The 20713-nt window shown below is 41.7% G+C and overlaps 1 protein-coding gene and 1 non-coding gene across 2 annotated transcripts in view; one reads left to right on the forward strand and one right to left on the reverse strand.

The window, feature by feature from the left end:
* GRB2 (growth factor receptor bound protein 2) overlaps positions 1–20713 on the forward strand; it is an 85769-nt gene that overhangs the window by 19832 nt on the left and 45224 nt on the right. The gene's annotated exons all lie outside the window — the stretch shown is intronic.
* Positions 7590–7730, reverse strand: LOC135271760 (U4 spliceosomal RNA). Its single transcript, XR_010339890.1, has one exon. It is a non-coding gene; the product is annotated as a U4 spliceosomal RNA (small nuclear RNA).

The raw sequence follows: 20713 nt of genomic DNA on the forward strand, positions 1-20713 counted from the left end.
TGGACTTTGATCTTAAATCTTGCTGCGGTGTACCCATCCCAATACATGGTGAAACCCCAGCTCTACTAAATATAAAAAAATTAGCTGGGCATGGTGGCACATGCCTGTAATCTCAGCTACTTGGAAGGCTAAGGCAGGAGAATTGCATGAACTCGGGAGATAGAGATATGCAGTAAGCTGAGATGGCGCCATTGCACTCCAGCCTGGGCAACAAGAGAGAAACAATGTCTTAAAAAACAAAAAACATAAAATTGGCATGCATCTTCCAGTTGATGAAATTGCCATCCTAGCCAAAAAACAAAACCAATTAGTGGGGTTTACAGAAGTAGATTATGGCACCTGTTCAGTGGAGTACTGTGATGGTGTTAATGTTGATCTGTATCAATGCAAAATAATGCCTACACTTGCACAGAGAAATGTTTAAATGGATCCTCTTTTAATAAGTAATAACATAACATATTGAATACTAAGCATGCCCTTGCACTAAGTATTGGACTTCCCTTCTCTTTTTATTTTTATTATTAAAGACGGGGTTTCACCGTGTTGGACAGGCTGGTTTCGAACTCCTGACCTCAAGTAATCCACCTGCCTTGGCCTCCCAAAGTGCTGGGATTATAGGGGTGAGCCACCACGCCCAGCTTCCCTTCTCTTTTAATCTCACACAAGTCCTGTAAAGGCAGATGCTGTTATTCCCATTTTACTGCAAAAGGTCTGAGGCTTAGATTGAGTAATTTGCCCAAATTCACAAGTTAGGAATCAGATCCAATCTGGTTTAGTCCTAATTTTATTTATTTATTTATTTATTTATTCATTCATTCCTGAGACAGAGTTTCACTTTTGTTGCCTAGGCTAGAGTGCAATGGCACGATCTTGGCTAACTGCAACCTCTGCCTCCCGGGTTCAAGTGATTCTCCTGCCTCAGCCTTCTGAGTAGCTGGGTTTACAGGCGTCAGCCGCCATGCCCAGCTAATTTTTGTATTTTTAGTAGAGACAGGGTTTCAACATGTTGGCCAGGCTAGTTTCAAACTCCTTACCTCAGGTGATCCACCCACCTTGGACTCCCAAAGTGCTGGGATTACAGACATGAGCCACCACTTATGGTCTTATTTTCATTTTTGAAACAGGGGCTTGGTTCTGTCACCCAGCCTGGGATGCAGTGGCATGATCTTGATTCATTGCAACCTCCAGCTCCTGGGCTCAAGGAATCCCCCTATCTCAGCCTCTTTAATAGGTGGAACTACAGGTATGCCCTGCCACACCTGCCTAATTTAAGGTTTTTTTTTTTTTTGTTGTTGTTGTTTTTTTAATAGAGCCAGCAGGTCTCACTGTGTTGCCAGGCTGGTCTTGAACTCCTGGGCTCAAGTGATCAGCCTGCCTCCCAAAGTGCTGGGATTATAGATAGACATGAGCTACTGCACTTGGCCCCTGTAAATAAAACCTTTCCATACACAAATGAGATTAAGCTAGAGAGAGGCCATTTAGGTTAAATTGCTGTCTTTTTCCTCTTTATTATATACATAGATCTCTTTCTGAATGGTCTCCCATGAAGTAACTGTTGTCTCTGAGTGACTGGATTTCAGATGATTTTTACTTTTTTTTTTTTTTTGAGGTGGGATCTCGATATGTTGCCCAGGCTGGAGTGCAGTGGCTGTTCTCAGGCACGATCCCACTACTGATCAACATGGGAGTTTTGACCTGCTCTGTTTCCAACCTGGGCCGGTTCACCCCTCCTTAGGCAACCTGGTGGTGCCCTGCTCCCAGGAGGTCACCATATTGATGCCGAATTTAGTGTGGACACCCGATCGGCATAGTGCACTACAGCCCAGAACTCCTGAGCTCAAGCGATCCTCACACCTCAGCCTCCCAAGTAGCTGGGAGTATTGCCTGGCAATTTTTACACTTTTATACTGAATTACTTAATGTATGTGTGAGTTTTATTTTTATTTTATTTTATTTTATTTTATTTTTGAGACGGAGTCTCACTGTGTCGCCCAGGCTGGAGTTCAGTGGCATGATCTCGGGTCACTGCAACCTCTGCCTCCTGTGTTCAAGTGATTCTCCTGCCTTACCCTCCTGAGTGGCTGGGATTACAGGCGTGGGCTAATCACAGGGTAATTACAGGCAACCACGTCCAGCTAATTTTTTTTGTATATTTAGTAGAGACGAGGTTTCACCATGTTGGCCAGGCTGGTCTAGAACTATGGACTTCAGGTGATCCCCCCTACCTCAGCCTCCCAAAGTGCTGGAATTACAGGCATTAGCCACTGCGCTTGGCTATCAGTTTTCTTAAAAAAGTTACATTCAGGTAGTAAGCAGTTAACATTCTGCATCTCAGTTTACCTTGAAGGACATTCTAGGAAGTGAAGTGCTCTGCTAAGGGGTGGTTTTGTTTTCTAAGGGCCGAGGTTTAACCTAATTTTAAATCTTTTAGGCTGAAGTTCACTTTGGCCATGCTCAGTATCATAAAACTTTGAGACATTTGAAAAAGTGACCCAGAATGACTTTTTTGAGGAAAATCTGTCCTTTTGGCAGCTACTCCCTTAATTTCACCTCCTCCTAAATGTGGAATGAGAGACATCTGAAGTGTGATAAAGAATACTGGCTCTAGGCAAGACCTGCCTGCTTGGAATCCCAGCTCTGCCACTGACAGCTCTGGCATTGCGATCTTGGGCCATTTACAGAATGGCTTTGTATTTTGGTTGTGTCATCTGTAAAATGGGAACAACAGTTACCTACCTTCCTAGGGTCATAGTGAAGATTAAAATAGCTAATTTTTTTTTTTTTTTTTTTTGAGACAGAGTCTCGCTCTGTCGCCCAGACTGGAGTGCAGTGGTGCAGTCTTGGCTCACTGCAACCTCCGTCTTGTGGGTTCAAGCCATTTTCCTGCCTCAGCCTCCTGAGTAGCTGGAATTACAGGCACACACCACCACACCTAGCTGATTTTTGTATTTTTAGTAGAGATGGGGTTTCACCATATTGGCCAGCCTGTTCTCATACTCCTGACCTCATGATCCGACTGCCTCGGCCTCCCAAAGTGTTGGGATTACAGGCGTGAGCCACCACGCCTGGCCTATGTTGATGTTTTTAAAGCAGTCACTAACATGAAGTAGACAGTAATTGCTAGCTTTTAGTTTTATTAATGTTATTCAGGTACACAACATTGATAAGAGGTAATTAGTCCAGACCCCCAGTTCAGGAAATACTAAGTCACATGACTCTACTCATAAAACTAGCCAAAAGTTATCTGTTATTACCTCAAACTCAGAACTGTTCAAACCCTGTCCCAGCGCTCAGCCGAAAGCAGCATATTGATGGAGAGTTTTTTCCATTCTTACACATCTGTAACAAAGAGATGGATAACCTATGCCATGTCCTGTAAGTTTCTTTAGTTTACTGAAGCTTTGGGATTATGCAGTTGGCTAACAGTAAGGAATGTAAAAAAAGCCTTGGGGGAAACTCATAGTATCTACTGTAAGGATATTAAGGATGATTTCATTATCTCTAACTGCTCTCGGTGAGAACCCATGGGTAAGCATGCTGTCTAGTCTCAATAGTGAGAATAGGTGTATTTTTTCCCCCAACAACTTCTAAAAATCTTAAGGATGCCATAGATAATGCTTAATATTTCCTTCTTTACTTGGCTAGAAAGCTTAGCCCACTTTGGTCCAGTTTCTAGCAGTAGTTCTTATACTTTCTGTCCTAACATTTTTATCAGAAGAGCTACATATTGGGTATCCATAATCCAAAGATCTGAAATCTGAAACTTTTTTGAGCACCAATGTGGCAATCAAAGGCAATGCAAGAAGCATTTTGGATTTTCAGATTTAGGGATGCTGAACCCATATAAATGCAAGTATTCCAAAATCCAAAAACTGAAATGCTTCTGGTCCCTTATTTCAGATAAGGGATATATTCAACCTATATTAATTATTAGCAGTAAAATATTGAAAATTTTTTTCCTCATTTTAACAGTGGCGTGGCTTTTCTTTCTTTCTCTCTCTCTTTTTCTCTCTTTCTTTCTTTTTTTTGTTACAGAGTTTTGTTCTTGTTGCCCAGGCTGGAGTGCAGTGGCACAGTCTCAGCTCACTGCAACCTCTGCCTCCTGGGTTCAAGTAATTATGCTGTGTCAGTCTTCCTGAGTAGCTGGGATTACATTATGCCTGGCTAATTTTTGTAGTTTTAGTAGAGACAAGAGATGAGGTTTCATCATATTGGACAGGCTGATTTCGAACTCCTGACCTCAGGTAATCTGCCCACCTCAGACTCCGAAGTGCTGGGATTATAGGTGTGAGCCACTGTGCCTGGCTGCCTTTTTTTTTTTAAAAAAAAAAAAAAGACAGAGTCTTACTCTGTCACCCAGGCTGGAGTGCAGTGGCATGATCTTGGCTCACTGCAACCTCTGCCTTCCTGGGTTCAAGAGATTCTTCTGCCTGCCTCAGCCTCCCAAGTAGCTGGGACTACAGACACCCACCATCACGCCTGGCTAATTTTTATATTTTAAGTACAGATGGGGTTTCACCATATTGGCCAGGCTGTTCTCAAACTCCTGACCTTGTGATCCACCCACTTTGATCTCCCAAAATGCTGCTAGAATTACAGCCGTGAGCCACTGTGCCTGACCCAACAGTGGCTTTTATTTAATATATTCTTTAGTTTAACAGTGGACTTTTTATTCCTTTTGTTGTTGTTGTTGTTTATTTATTTATTTTTTTTTTTTGAGACAGAGTCTCCATACATTACCCAGGAATTTTTGCTTTTTTGGGACAGAGTCTCACTCTGACCAGACTGCAATACAGTGGCACGATCTTGGCTCATCACAACCCCTGCCTCCCAGGTTCAAGTGATTCTCTTGGCTCTACCTCCCAAGTAGCTGGGACTCCAGGGATGTACCACCACTCCCAGCCAATTTTTTGTATTTTTAGTAGTGACTGGGTTTCACCATGTTGGCCAGGGTGGTCTCGATCTCTTGACCTCGTGATCCCCCCACCTTGGCCTCCCAAAGTGCTGGGATTACAGGAACTCAGGACTTTTAAAATCTAGGTTTAACAAAATGGCAAAAGCCCTTGGTAACATTTTTCTTCTGAAAAATGCTAAAGTATCAGTTTAGTTATAAAGTGAGAAAAAATGTATTTTGGACCTTGAAACTGTAGGATTCACTGATAACAAGAAAAGAGTATGTGTTTTGGAAAATGATGATTATTTTGTGTCTCATTTTGTGTCATTATTTCATATATCTTTTTTATTTTTATTTTTATTTTTTTTGAGACGGAGTCTCGTACTGTCACCTGGGCTGGGGTGCAAAGGCGTGATCTCGGCTCATTGCAACCTCTGCCTCCCGGGTTCCAGCGATTCTCCTGCCTCAGCCTCTTGAGATAGCTGGGATTACAAGTGCCCGCCACCATGCCCAGCTAATTTTTTGTATTTTTAGTGGGGATAGGTTTCACTATGTTAGCCAGGCTGGTCTCAAACTCCCAAACTCGTGATCCACCTGCCTCAGCCTCCCAAAGTGCTGGGATTACAGGTGTATGCTACCGCACCCAGCATATCTTTATTTTCATAGATAACTATGTATGGCTGAAAAGGAGTGCTGGGGAAAAAGAATATATTTAGATTCTTTTATTAGCAATATTTCCATTTCACGTTAACTTTTAAAATTACCTTAGTATACATTAATAGATAGGAAACTAAAAATTCTGCTTAAGTCTCTCCATTCCAGTATTTTTACTATTTCAGGTCTCTTTTAAGCTTTATCGTTATGTATACGTTTTTATAATCCTCAAATTGCAGGGGATTTAAAATATTTTACCATTTTCCATATTAGTTTATTATTTTCGGTGGTTGTATAACATATCAAGTTAATGTTCTGTAATTGACTTAATTATTTGCCTATTGCTGTATATTTCACTTGTTTCTGTTAATAATTTAGTTAAAAATTTCAAGTGAGTTTTGATACATGTATTGTCCTATTGTGTGAATGGCTCAACAAATGCTTACCTACTTAAGATAACTTTAAATGACAATGGCCCGTCCTAGCCAGAATACATAATGTTAGCACAGCTAAGGTTTGCATCATTCTCTGGTCTCTTTTAACAATAGGACATTATTTGGAAGTTTGACAGTGTTTTATAGGACTGTGTTAACCAGATTTGTGAGATGATTAAACATCTTTATCTCAGCATGTAAGATGCTTGACAGTTTTTCAGAAGCACATTTTGTTTTGTGCTGTTCTTTTAGGTGGTTAATTTGGTTTTTTTATAGCTTTGTCAGGTTAAATTAATAAGTAATTACGATAGTAGAGAAGTCTGGCATATACTTATAATTTAATTTGTCTTGTTTAAACTAAATCAATATCTTCTAGAGGGAGACCATCCATCCTAACTCATGCTTGGAACAAGATGGGAAGACAGACAAACCAGTCTTTGTTTAGTTTATGCTGCAAGTGTTTAGCTTTAAAGCCAGGAGGCTCTGCTGAGAGCTTTTGAGAAAAAATATTGGAACTTAATGAAACATCCTCACATGTACTGAAATATAAAGAAAAAAGAAGAGTGTGATGTTGGGTAACAGTTGATTCTCTAGATGAGGCGATAATAGAGAACTTTAACTTTCTCTAGTGTGCATTTCTGTAATGGAAATTTCTTACTGCAAGCTTATATTAGTTTTGTAATCAGAAAAGGCAGTGAAAAAATCACTACAGTAGTTTTCTAGATGTCAGTTTGCAAGTCAACAAATATTTTAGGGCCTGTTTTGCTTTCTTGTAAGGGAAAAAAAATCACTCTGCACAGCTTCATGGAGCAAACTCCTTTCATATTAAAACTCTTCTTGGCGTAAGCAGTACATCATCTTCCACATTGTACAAGGCTATTACATAGACGTTTTGATAATCTAAGATGATAAACTAAAAACATAACATGTTCAGCTATTTTCTCTATGGATAAACAGATTAGACCTAAAACTGGTCTTGTTATCTAGATTTTTAGTTATATCTCAATTATCTTTTCCCCACATGGGATATGAAAGTAATGTTATATGCTTTCTTGTGTACTTGCTTTTTGACTTAGGTCAGTTTCCACATTGTATTAGAATTACTGAAGCAGACAAATTACAGTTTTCCAGAGGTTCATGTATCTGTTTCTCCTTCCTTGACTGTCCTGCATTTATTATATATCAATTTTTGTAGAATGTTTGCCATTGAAAAAGTATAATTAAAAGACAATGATCTGAAATTAATAATGTGTTTTAGCTATTTGTCATGCATTAAGAAATCAAGTGACCAGGGGAGGTAACCTGTAATTCTGTCACTTTGGGAGGCTAAAGTGGGAGGACCACATGAGCCAAGGAGTTCAAGACTAGTCTGGGCAACATATCAAGACCTTGTCTCTACTAAAGATTTAAAAAAGAATTAGCCCAGTTTGGTGGTGCATGCCTGTAGTCCTAGCTGCTTGGGAGGCTAAGGTGGGAAGGTTGCTTGAGCCCAGGAGGTGGAGGCTACAGTGAGCTGCTTGCCCCGCTGCACTCCAGCCTGTGTGATAGTGTGACCCTGTCTTTTTTTTTTTTTTTAAAGAAATCAAGTGTCTTTTTTTAAAATTCAGTCTCCGTAGAGACTGTCAAAAATTACCAATGCCAACTATCTTTCAAGTCGTCATGGTGGGGTATTGGGACAAGTTTTCAGTTAGCAATAATCACACCTTAGATAAACCTCATGAACTATGATACTGCCACTGCGTAAAGCTGAAATCAAGTGTCTTTTTAATTTAATTCTTTTAAAATTTTTATTAGAATCATTTAATAGAAAAAGTGTAAATGAAGCTAGGTCATATTCCCTCGTGATGCCCAGATGACAATTTTGAAATTAAATAAGCAAATAAATAAATGTCTCACTCATTATTAGAAAAATTATATGCCAAACCTTCTTCCCAAAGAAAATCACTATTCAGGTTTTCTATTACCTTTCAGAAAAAAAATTTAATGCATATAGCCATAGTTACTTCTATTACAGTTCCTGGATACAGTGAAACATAATGCATTCATATTCAAAATTTTATAATGAAAGTAAGCAGGTACTTCATCTTTAGAGAGAAGAATGGGGTTTCTGTTAAAGTGTGCCTCTTTAGAAAATGGCGGTAGCTCAGAGGATTTCTGTGTCAGGCTCTTAGAGAAAATATAGTGATTAAGACTTTTCTCAAAATATTAAAGCTAAGTCAGAACAGATCGTGAATCTGAGATTTGTGTTAATTTTCCAAAACTTTTTGCTAAAGTAGTCTGTCTACATCATATATCCCAGTGAATTTGTAACTAATGGCCTCATTTAATGCTAGAAGTGAGAACTGTTAGACCCTGCAAGCCTTCCCTTAATTAATTAGTTGGTCTCCTTCTGTATTTAGGTTACTGATGGAGAAGAACTAATACTTGAGTTGTTCATAAACTTGGAAAGTCACACTGTATCTGCTTAGAGCCCTGTTATCTGCCTGAACAGTTGTTACCTTTAAAGTTTTTAGTAGTAATTTTCATATTTATCTATGAATTTGTTAGTGTTGTACGTTCATGTGTGAAATTTCTATATGTATTTCCCTCACTTCATTCCTTCCCTGCTAAGATATTAAAGGCCTGGCAAAAAGGACGTGCCTCTCACCTGCATATCCTCAGGTAACCTAATGAAAAATTAATCTTGTATAACTTGCTTTTGGGTTTGTTCTTTGAGACGGAGTCTCACACTGTTGCCCAGGCTGGAATGCAGTGGCGAGAGCTCTGCTCACGGCAACCTCTGCCCTCCAGATTCAGGTGATTCTCCTGCCTCACCCTCCGAAGTAGCAGGGATTACAGGTGCCTGCCACCACACCCAGCTAATTTTTGTATTTTTAGTAAAGACAGGGTTTCACCATGTTGGCCAGGCTGGTCTCGAACTCCTGTCCTCAAGTGACCCACCTGCCTCGGCCTCCCATAGTGTTGGGATTACAGGTGTGAGCCACCACACCTGGCCTTTTTAAAATTTTTTTTTTTTTTTTTTTTTGAGACGGAGTTTCGCTCTTGTTACCCAGGCTGGAGTGCAATGGCGCGATCTCAGCTCACCACAACCTCCACCTCCTGGGTTCAGGCAATTCTCCTGCCTCAGCCTCCTGAGTAGCTGGGATTACAGGCACGCGCCACCGTGCCCAGCTAATTTTTTTGTATTTTTAGTAGAGACGGGGTTTCACCATATTGACCAGGATGGTCTTGATCTCTTGACCTCGTGATCCACCTGCCTCGGCCTCCCAAAGTGCTGGGATTACAGGCATGAACCACTGTACCTGGCCACTTGTTTCTAATAGAAATGGGGTCTCATTTTGTTGCCCCGATTGGAGTACAGCTAACCATAGCTCACTGCAGCCTTGAACTCCTGGGCTCAAGTGATAATCTCACCTCAGTCTCTTGAGTAGCTGGGACTACAGATGCACGCCACCATACCCTATATTATATTTTAAAAAGTAACTTTTAATTTTTTTTGTAGAAAGGGGAGTTTTACTATGTTGCCCAGGCTAGTCTCAAGTGATCCTCCCACCTCAGCCTCCCAAGTAGCTGGGATTATAGATGTGAGTCACTGGGCCCAGCTGTGAAGGGCTTTCTTTATCTTTTTGAGACAGGGTCTAGCTCTGTTACCCAGGCTGGAGTGCAGTGGTACAATTATGGCTCAGTGCAGCCTCAACATTCCAGGTTCAGTTGATCCTCCCACCCTCATCTCCTTATATCAGGAACTAGGTGTCTGCCACCATGCCCAACTATGTGGGTTTTTTTTTTTTTTTTTTTTTTTTTTTGGTAGGGATGGAGTCTCACTATGTTGCCCAGGCTTGTCTCAAATTTCTGGGCTCAAGCAATCCTCCCACCTTTGCCTCCTAGAGTGATGGGATTACAGATTACAGGTGTGATCCACCTAGCCTGGCCTGTGAAAGGTTTTTATGGGAAAGTTTAAAAGAAGGGAGGGGACTCCTCATGCCAGAGTTGTCTTTTTTGCATTGGATGGTATCGTTGGTTACAGATTACTTTTTTAAAAAAATTATTTAAATTCTGACACTATCCACCTGGAGAACAGATTATGTTATATAGGCTACAAATGTCTATGTGCAAGGCAATCAGTAGAAGTTGATGCTTCAGCTAGTCTTTTTTTTTTTTTTTTGAGACGGAGTCTTGCTCTGTTGCCCAGGCTAAAATGCAGCAGTGCAGTCTCAGCTCACTGCAGCCTCCATCTCCTGTGTTCAAAAGATTCTCTTGCCTTAGCCTCCTGAGTAGCTGGGATTACAGATGCATGCCACCAGGCCCAGGTAATTTTTTTTTTTTCTTGAGACGGAGTCTTGCTTTGCCCCCCAGGCTGGAGTGCAGTGGTGCGATCTTGGCTTACTTGGCATGGATCAAACCTCCGCCTCCCGGGTTCAAGCAGTTATCCTGCCTCAGTCTCCCGAGTAGCTGGGACTACATACGGTACACACCATCACGTCTAATTTTTTGTATTTTAGTAGAGATGGGGTTTCACCGTGTTGCCCAGGCTGGTTGCAAACTCCTGAGCTCAGGCAATCTGCTTGCCTCGGCCTCCCAAAGTGCTGAGATTATAGGCGTGAGTCCTTGCACTTGGTTGATTTCTGTTTTCGTTGTGGTTGTAGAACATACTTTGTATGACTTTAATTCTATCAGATTTATTGGGGCTTGTTTTATGGCCTACCATCTGGTTTGTCCTGGAGAATGTTCTCCTCTGTGCTTGAGACAGATTTTTATTCTGCTGTTGTTGGGTAGTGTCTTCTATAGATGTTGTTAGATCTGTTGGTTAATTTTTTTTTTTTTTAAGGTTGTGTTAAAATGGGTTTAATTACCATGAATTTAATCATAATACATAATCAGCAATTATAGGAAAGAATAAGTGAGCTTTTGTGGACTTGTATCCAATTGAGAACATGAAAGATCAGACATAATGATGTGATGTGATGATTGGCACAAGAAGTATAGTGATAGAATTATGTAGGTTAGGCTAACTGGCTCACACCTGCGTTCTCAGCACTTTGGGAGGCTGAGGCAGGAATATTCCTTAAAGCCAGGAGTTTGAGACCAGCTGGGCAGCAAAGTGAGCCTCATCTGTACAAAATGTTTAAATTAGCCAGTTGTGGTGGCACACATCTGCAGCCCCAGCTACTCAGGAGGCTGAGGCAGGATGACTTGAGCTCAGGAGTTTGAGGCTGCAGTGAGCTGTGATCGAACTCAGGATCTCAAATAGTCCTCCCGCCTTGACCTCCGAAAGTGCTGGGATTACAGGCAGGAACCACTGCGGCTGGCCACTTTTTGTTTCTAATAGAAATAGGGTCTCGTTCCATCGCCCTAGGCTGGAGTATAACCTGAGCAACTGAATGAGACCCCCCCCGTATCAAAAAAAAGCAAAAGAAATATAATTATTTAAGTGCATGAATCTGAATACCCTGCAGAGTGTATGCCATATAGAGTTATATGAGAATGTCATGATAGTAGTAGCTTTTCTTTTTTTTTTTTTTTTTGATGTAGTCTCTCTCTATCTCACCTCAGCTGGAGTGCAATGGCGCTATCTTGGCTCACTGCAGCCTCCGCCTCCTGGGTTAAAATGATTCTCCTGCCTCAGTCTCTCGAGTAGCAGGGACTATAGGTGCTGCCACCATACCTGACTAATTTTTGTATTTTTAGTAGAAATGGGATTTCATCATATTGACTAGACTAGTCTTGAACTCCTGACCTTGTGATCCACCTGCCTCAGCCTCCCAAAGTGCTGGGATTACAGGCATGAGCCACTACACCTGGCTTTTTTCTTCTTGAGACAGAGTCTCGCTCTGTCGCCCAGGTTGGGAATGCAGTGGCGTCATCATGACTCACTGCAGCCTCAGTCTCCTGGCTCCAGCGATCTTCCCCCATCAGCCTCTTGAGTAGCTGGGACTACAGGCATGTACCACCACACCCAGCTATTTTTTTTCTTTTGTAGCTATAGGTATTTGCCATGTTACCAGGCTGATCTCAAACTCCTGAGCTCAAATGAGATCCACCCACCTTGGCCTTCCAAAATGCTGGGATTACAGGTGTCAGCTACTGTGTCCAGCCAAATGTAACATTTTGATGAAATTTTTTTTTTTTAAGACATAGTCTTCTCTGTCGCCCAGGTGGAATTCAGTGGCGTGATCCCAGCTCACTGCAACCTCCACCTCCCAGGTTCAAGCGATTCTCCTGCCTCAGCCTCCTGAGTAACTGTAATTACAGGCGTCCACCACTATGCCTGGCTAATTTTTGTATTTTTAGTAGAGATGAGGTTTCACCATGTTGGTCAGGCTGGTCTCAAACTTCTGACCTCAGGTGATGTGCCCACCACGGCCTCCCAAAGTGCTGGAATTACAAGCATGAACCACCACACTCGGCTTTGATGAATTCTTAAGACTGCTTGTCCAGTACCTTGATGAATTATAGCAACAAATTATTGAGTATCTCCTAAGCAAAGGGTACTGTATTTAGTGCTAAGGTTGATACTAAGAGCAGAATTAAAGATGTGAAATTTGGCCGAGCGCAGTGGCTCACCCCTGTAATCCCAGCACTTTGGGAGGCCGAGTCGGGTGGATCACGACGTCAGGAGTTTGAGACCAGCCTGGCCAACATGGTGAGACCCTGTCTCTACTAAAAACACAAAAAAATTAGCCACACGTGCCTGTAGTCCCAGCTACTCAGGAGGCTGAGGCAGAAGAATCACCTGAACCCAGGAGGTGGAGGTTGCAGTGAGCCAAGATCGCACCGTTGCACTCCAGCCTGGGCGACAGAGTGAGACTCTATGTCAAAAAAAAAAAAAGTGAAATTTAATAAATACACTGTTTTAAGAGCTTTGCTAAAGCTGTATATGGAATGTTCTGAATGAAACAGACTTAGTAAGACATGAGTGTTGAAAAGTTTTCTCAGATAATTGAGCAGCACTCAGGACTGCTTTGTCCATGCAGATATGGCTGACTTACTGAGGACTTTGGTTTCTAACATTAGCCAAGCTTACTGTCAACTCTGAAGAGATGTTGGACTTGTCCTGGAACACTTAAACTTGGAAGTTAAATTGCCTTTCAATGTGTTTGGCAGAGTGATAAAAGTAGATGTGAGCCATATTGATAACGGCATGGCATGTGCAAGAGCTTCAGAATATGTATGACACTCATTTTACATTCTGTAAAAGTCTGTAGATAAGCACCTCCAGACTTCATGCCTCCAGCAAACTCTTGCTTAAGGAAATACTCTGTGGAAGTAGACTGACTGACCTTCTGTCAGTCTGTCTGTCTGTCTGTCTCTTTGTCCCCCAGGCTAGAGTGCAGTGGCATAATCTTGGTTCACTGTAATCTCTGCCTCCTGGGTTCAAGCGATTATCCTGCCTCAGCCTCCCGAGAGTAGCTGGGATTACAGGTGCCCACCACCATGCCTGGCTAATTTTTGTTATTTTAGTAGAGACAGGGATTTGGTTGTACCATATTAGCCAGGCTGGTCTCATAAACTCCTGACCTCAAGTGATCTGCCCACCTCGGCCTCCCAAAGTGCTGGGACTACAGGCATGAGTTACTGTGCCTAGCCAAATATCTGTTCTTTTAGCTTTTGATAGTTCCTATGTAGTGACAAATTATTTTCTAAAAGCTTGTAAATTGATGTTTCTGTGGAAGGTTTATTTCTCATGAAATGCATATTAATAGTGTTTTAAGGTTAGACCACAAAGTATTTGTCTTCCATGTGCCTGATAGTTACATAGTACTCTAAGCTGCACTGTTGAGTACTGTAGCCCCTAGCTTAGATGGCTGTTTACATTTATATTAGGTTAAAAATTCATCAGTTTAGCCATATTTCAAATTCTTAGTGGCTGTGAGTGGCTAGTGGCTCTACTGTATTGGATAGTGCAGATACAGGACATATGCAGAAAGTGTCATTGGACAGCCCGGCTGTAGAACATCACCAGGGTTTCTGGACTGTTTTCATGCTTGAAGTATTTGTGTTCCACTTTGAAATGTTAGGAATCATGTCTTCCCTTCTCATTATAAACTCTTGGTGATTGTTGTCATTGGAGGTGAGGCCCTTGGGCAAAATTGGGTTGGGATGGGAAAGTAAAGTGCTGCTATGGACTAGAAGTAGAATTGGGGTGAGGTGTTCCCTTTCTCATGAGCGCCTTCCCTGTCTGCACTGTTCCCTTTCCTTGTGAACACTTGTTTCTCAAACCCCTTCTTCACCTTTTCCACCTCCAGCCTGTGCAGAGGCATATAGATACTGGAAACCTGTTGCAGCTAGTTCTGCATCTTCACTCATGGAAATAAAAGAGTTCTTCTCATAGGCTCACTGCTCCGGGGTGTCCTGTAAGTCTAGTGCTTTCTCTTCTAATTTGGGTGCCTTGTGTCATTGGATGTGTAATGTGGTCTTGAGCTAAATGTGCAGACAGCAGCATCTGAGACACATCCAGAGAGCAGAGGCAGCATTTCTTTGAATTCAGCAAAACCATAATTATTGTGTTTTCTTTTCAGAACTCTGTTTTATGCAAATAATCTTCGGCGAAGTCTTACTCTTATTGTAGATAGTCATTTTAGTTCTTTGTGTTAACTTTGACCAGAATTTTGTATAATTTGCTATTCTCATCCAGAAAACTCTACAGTGTTTTATTGGTCAACATTTTTTGCTAGTAATGTCAGAAATAATTGGTTGGGTGATCTTAGTTTCTATATTTAAACAAAATTTTGTCAATTTTCAGTTAGTTGCTTGTTTTCCCTAACCTCTGGGCTATCTCATATTTCTGGTCTTCAGTCATGTTGTTCCTTTTTGTCTGGTGTAACCTTTAGCAATTACGTGCCTTGGCCACCTCTCATTGCTTTAGAACAGACCTAGTCTCCGGCAGGTTTTCTAGGTGTTCTTCTCTTCCCTCAGGTTCCCCTCTGCTGCCCCTGAGCACCATTGTGTACCTCTGGCCACAGTGTGTTTTTGTTTCTCCAGTGTGCAGTAGGTTCCTATATCAGCATCTTGCACAGTGCCTAGCAACATAGTAGTTTAATGTGTTGGAGGCAGGAAGGGAGGAAATTCACACCATGTTCATCCTACTCAGTGTGAACTAAGTCGATAGTTGATATTCTCTTTGTGTCACTCAGTGTTGTCCTGCCAGAGTTCACCTTTAGTTTCTTATGTTGCCTCAGGTCTTTTGCCTTTATTTAGGTGACAGACCAGAAATAGGAACTCTTGAATTTTCTGTGTAGTTTTTTATTTCTTTATTTTTCTTGCCAGCACCTTGGTTAGGTTTCTTAATGTATTTTTTTTTTTTTGAGTTTTTGTAAAGTATAATTAGACTTTACTGTGTTTATAATCTAACTAATATTTAATCAGTGTTAATTTAAATTTTTATTTATTTATTTTTGTAGTGATGAGGTCTCGCCATGTTGCCCAGACTGGTCTCGGACTCCTGGACTCAAGCGAGATTCTGCCACCTTGGCCTCCCAAAGTACTGGGATTACAGGCATGAGCCACCATATTTGGTTTCACTTTTATTTCTTTTTCTTTTTTTTTTTTTGAGACGGAGTTTCGCTCTTGTTACCCAGGCTGGAGTGCAATGGCGCGATCTCGGCTCACCGCAACCTCCGCCTTCTGGGTTCAGGCAATTCTCCTGCCTCAGCCTCCTGAGTAGCTGGGATTACAGGCACACGCCACCATGCCCAGCTAATTTTTTTGTATTTTTAGTAGAGACGGGGTTTCACCATGTTGACCAGGATGGTCTCGATCTCTTGACCTCGTGATCCACCCGCCTCGGCCTCCCAAAGTGCTGGGATTACAGGCGTGAGCCACCGCGCCCGGCCCACTTTTATTTCTTAAAGTCACTACCCAATAAACATTCCAAGTTTCCACCAGTTTTTGTTTTTGGATATTCGTTTCTTTCAACAGCATGGCAGCATTATATTTCAGTAGATTGTCGAAGCATGAGTGAGAAAGATCAACTATGAAAGGAGGTGGTGAACACACTGGCTTTCCCACCTGAATTTGTTCTTTATTCTTTAGGTGTATAAAAAACAAGAATCGCTGGGTGTGGTGGCTCACGCTTGTAATCGCAGCACTATGGGAGGCCAAGGTGGGCGAATCACGAGGTCAGGAGCTCAAGACCAGCCTGACCAACGTGGTGAAACCCTGTCTCTACTAAAAATTCAAAATTCAGCTGGGCATGGTGGCGGCCACCTATAATCCCAGCTACTTGGGAAGCTGAGGCAGGAGAATCACTTGAACCCAGGAGGCAGAGGTTACAGTGAGCCAAGATCACACCATTGCACTCCAACCTGATCAACGAAGTGAGACTCTGTCTCAAAAAAAAAAAAAAAAAAAAAAAAAATGAATCAAACTCACGGGGAGAGTTTGAAGGAAGTGTGATGATTTGTTCTAATTGACATCATTTGCACAACCCATAACCCTAGAGAAAGTACCAAAGAACAGCTTTGCAGAGGACCAAAGTCCTCCAGGGAAGACGAGTCCTTTCGTATCAGATGACTCTCTTGAGTTTACTTTGCTGCTAAAAAAGTGAGGTGGATTGAAGGGAAGGTTTTCGTTTTTCCAAGCTTTGCCAGAGCGCTTGGCTTAACAAACAGCTGTTTGAAGTCTTAATTCTGTCTCTGTATTTCCAGGGATGCATTCTGACCTCTTATTAGCAACACAGCTAGGGCTGGCTGGCATGCTTTGTGGTGCCAAACATAGCTATAGCCAGCCTGGAAGGTGTCCAAACTGAACAAGATATTGAAGTCAGAAGGAACAAGTGGTACAAATTCTCTCTTAGAGTTTGGAAAGTCTTCATATTGAAATTCATGCAGACAGATTTGACACACTTCTGAAAATTTTTTCATCAACTGACATTTCAGTTCTTCCAGGCCTTGAATAGTGGGTTTCAGTCAACAAGGCACCAATATCTCTTTTTAAATTTGCCCATAGTAGCCAGCTCTTGGGGTATATGAATACTGATGGCAAACTTGGAGCTTGAACGTTGCATCAGTGACCTCTGTTAATATGCTAACCATATGATATTCACAAAATAATGAATTTGCATTTCTCATGGGACCTGGCTTTAGCCATTGCCTCAAGTCTGAGCATCACTTTTAAGCATTCATTCATTGAGTATCCCTGTCTCTTCATTAGTACTATGATGGTCCATGTTTGAGTAAGTAATGCCATCTTTCAAGCAAAGGAGAATATATGCTTTGAGTTGTTTTTCTAGTAGTGGTAGGTACATTTGCATCAAAGTCAGTAAGTTCTTAAATACCATCAGCCAGAGTCAAAAACAGTTTTTATTTTGTTTTGTTTTGTTTTTTTTGAGACAGTCTTTGTTGCCCAGGCTAGAGTGTAGTGGCACGATCTCGACTCACTGCAGCGTCTGCTTCCCGGGTTCAAGTGTTTCTCCTCCTGCCTTAGCCTCCCCAGTAGCTGTGGGCTTCAAACATGCACCACTATGCCCGGCTAATTTTTTTATTTTTATTTTTTGGTGGAGATGGGGTTTTACCATGTTACCCAGGCTGGTCTTGAACTCCTGGCCTCAAGTGATCAGCCCACCTCAGCCTCCCAAAGTGCTGGGATTTCAGGCGTGAGCCACTTCACCCAGCCCAGAAACAGTTTTTGACCAGTGCACCTCATACCCATCTATCTTAAGTCCTTTTCTCAGTCTCACATTCTGACTTAACAGATGAGCTCAGAGCAGCAAAGGAATAAATCTTATAAATTTTATATTTTTCTTATATTTTGCCTTCTTAAATGTTCATATCTTTGGTGCATGGACTGTGGTGTAAAGAAACCTTCAGTTTTGCTGGAACATTGTGCAGCTACTCCTGTTCCAGCCTAAAATCATTTAAATACGTTACTTTTGATATATCCCATTGTGAATTCCTAGGTTAGGAATATCTAGTGGTAAGTTGGTGTAAAATGAGGACAATCATTAATTAATAAATTTCTAAGATGTTCTAAAATACAAGGCTGTATTTTAGAAAGATGACTTTGAGCAGTATGGATTAAATTAGGGGAGAAGCCAGATACAGAGGACCCAGACTGGAGCCAAATTATCTGAGTTCAAACTTTGGCTGTGCCATTTGCCATGATCATGTTGGGCAAGTTTTTTCTTAAAAACTTCTTTGTGTCAAAATTTCCTCATTGAAAAAATGGGGATAATAATGGTCCTTGCCTCATTAGATGTTGTGAGGATTATACTAACTGAAATATGGAAGCACTTAAAACAGCAAGTATACAAGAAGTCATAGTATGTTAGTGGAAATGGAAAAGAGTCGTATTATCTGGGTGCAATGGCCCATACCTATAATCCCAGCACTTTGGGAGACCGAGGCTGGCGAATCATTTGAGCCAAATTCAAGACCAGCCTGGGCAACATTGTGAGACCCTGTTTCTAAAAAATAAAAATAAAAAAATGAGCTGGGCATAGTGGCATGTGCCTATAGTCCCACAGTCCTCCTGTACTCAGGAGTCTGCGGTGGGAGGATTTGGGAGGATCACTTGAGCCCAGGCGGTTGCGACTGCAGTGGGCTATGATCTCACCACTGCACTCCAGCCTGAGTGACAGAGCGAGACCCTATCCTTAAAAAAAATATTAAAAAAGCTGAGCACAGTGTCTCATATCTTTAATCCTAGCACTTTGGGAGGCCAAGGTGAGCAGATCACTTTAGGTCAGGGGTTTGAGACCAGCCTGACCAACATGGCAAAACTCCATCTCTACAAGAAATAGCCAGGCGTGGTGGTGGATGCCTGTAATCTCAGCTGCTCCGGAGGCTGAGGCACGAGAATCGCTTGAACCCGTGAGGCTGAGGCAGGAGAATCGCTTGAACTTGGGAGGTGGGGGTTGCAGTGAGCTGACATGACCCCACTGCACGCCAGCCTGGGTTACAGAGCGAGACTCCATCTCAAAAAAACAAAAGAACAAAACAAAAAAATCTAGGAGGTGTTTCAAGAGAAGAAATAACAGGATTTAATGTTAGATGTGACACTCTGTTTAGCCAGAGGATTCCAGGGCTTTGAGGCCAAGGCAATACTGATGCCATTAACAGAAATGAGTAAGTTACAAATTATCTAATTGGGGAAAGTAAGAGGCTGAATGCTAAAACCACAGGAAAAAGTTTGACTAAAAATACTGTGGATAGTTTAGAATCTTTGCCCACTACTATATCAAGTAAACAATAAAGCGCTGAACTCATTTCTTTCAAGGTAACTTCTTTATGCATATTCCTCAGCAAGAAGCAGCCTTACCACTGAGAAACATGAGTCACTTCTGAGACTTTATTGCTCTAGGCAGTTCCTACTCATGATCTCCCTTAAAAAGAGGGTAATGGCCCAGCTTAGTGGCTCATGTCTGTGATCTCACCACTTTGGGAGGCTGAGATGGGAGGATCACTTGAGCCCAGGAATTCAAAACCAGTGTGAACAACACAGCAAAACTCTGTCTCTACAAAAAGTTTTTTTTAAAAATTAGCTGGGTGTGTTGGTGCACACCTCTAGTCCCAACTACTCCAAAGACTGAGGTGGGAGGATCCCTTGGGCCCGAGAGGTCAAGGCTGCAGTGAGCTATAATCAAGCTAGGGCACTATAGCCTGGGTGACGGTAAGACCCTGTCATGGAGAGGGAAAAAAAGAGCAGTGGGTCTGATTATGACCTTTGTGACAAACACTAGATCCCATTACCATAGACTTTCTAAATTGGTTACAAGTAAACCTTAATTTTATTTGTGCCTCATAAGAATACTGTGGCCCTATAAATGATAGATTTAAGTGAGAATTTTCACATCTAAATTGTAAGACCCTCATGGACTGAAGCCTTGCATATGTTTTTTTTTTCTTCTTTTTTGAGTTTTTATTAGTGTATATCACAAGAAATTTTACCTGGAAATTTTAAGTTTATTGGTATCTTGTTATTATTGATTTAAGAAGTATTTTTTTTTTCATTGGCTTATTTCAGGGAAAAAATATTTGTTGAATTACTTTCTGGTTTTTTCAGACAGGGTCTCACTGATACCCAGGCTGAAGTGCAGTGATGCGATCTTGGCTTACTATAGCCTCTGTCTCTTGGGCTCAGAGATCATCCTCCCACCTCAGTCTCTTGAGTAGCTGGGATGACAGGTATGCGCTAATTTTTGTTTTTGTTTTGTTTTGTTTTTGTTTTCTTATTTTTTAAGATGGGGTTTCACCATGTTGGTCAGGCTGATCTTGAACTCCCAACCTCAGGTGATCTGCCCGCCTTGGCCTCCAAAGTGCTTGGATTACAGGCGTGAGCCACTGCGCCCAGCCTGTTTTTTTTTAAATAGAGATGGGATTTTTGCCATGTAGCCCAGGCTGGTTTTGAACTCCTGGGCTCAAGTGATCCATCCACCTGAGCCTCACAAAGTGCTGGGATTGCAGGTGTGAGCCACTGCACGTGGCCTTTTTTTTTTTTTGTATTTTTGGAAGCCGATCTCAAACTCCTGGGGTTCAAGCGATCGCCTGTGCTGACCTCCCAAAGTGCTGGGATTACAGATGTGAGCCACCTTGCCTGTCCTGGGCATTTTAAAATTAGGGATCATACTGTATATAACTTGCCTTTTTGAAAAATAAACATTTTCCCGTTGTGCTAAGCAATGGTTATTTGCAGGTAACAGAATGTGCTACTCCTACTGGCCTACATAGTCAAGTTATGTGTGTATTGGCTCACATAATCAAAAAGTTGAAAGGTAGTATAGAGATCAGATAAG

Source organism: Aotus nancymaae, unplaced genomic scaffold (assembly GCF_030222135.1).
Source record: "Aotus nancymaae isolate 86718 unplaced genomic scaffold, 86718_ANA_hifiasm-v0.15.2.pri h1tg000089l, whole genome shotgun sequence".
In the NCBI taxonomy this organism is placed as follows: domain Eukaryota; kingdom Metazoa; phylum Chordata; class Mammalia; order Primates; family Aotidae; genus Aotus; species Aotus nancymaae.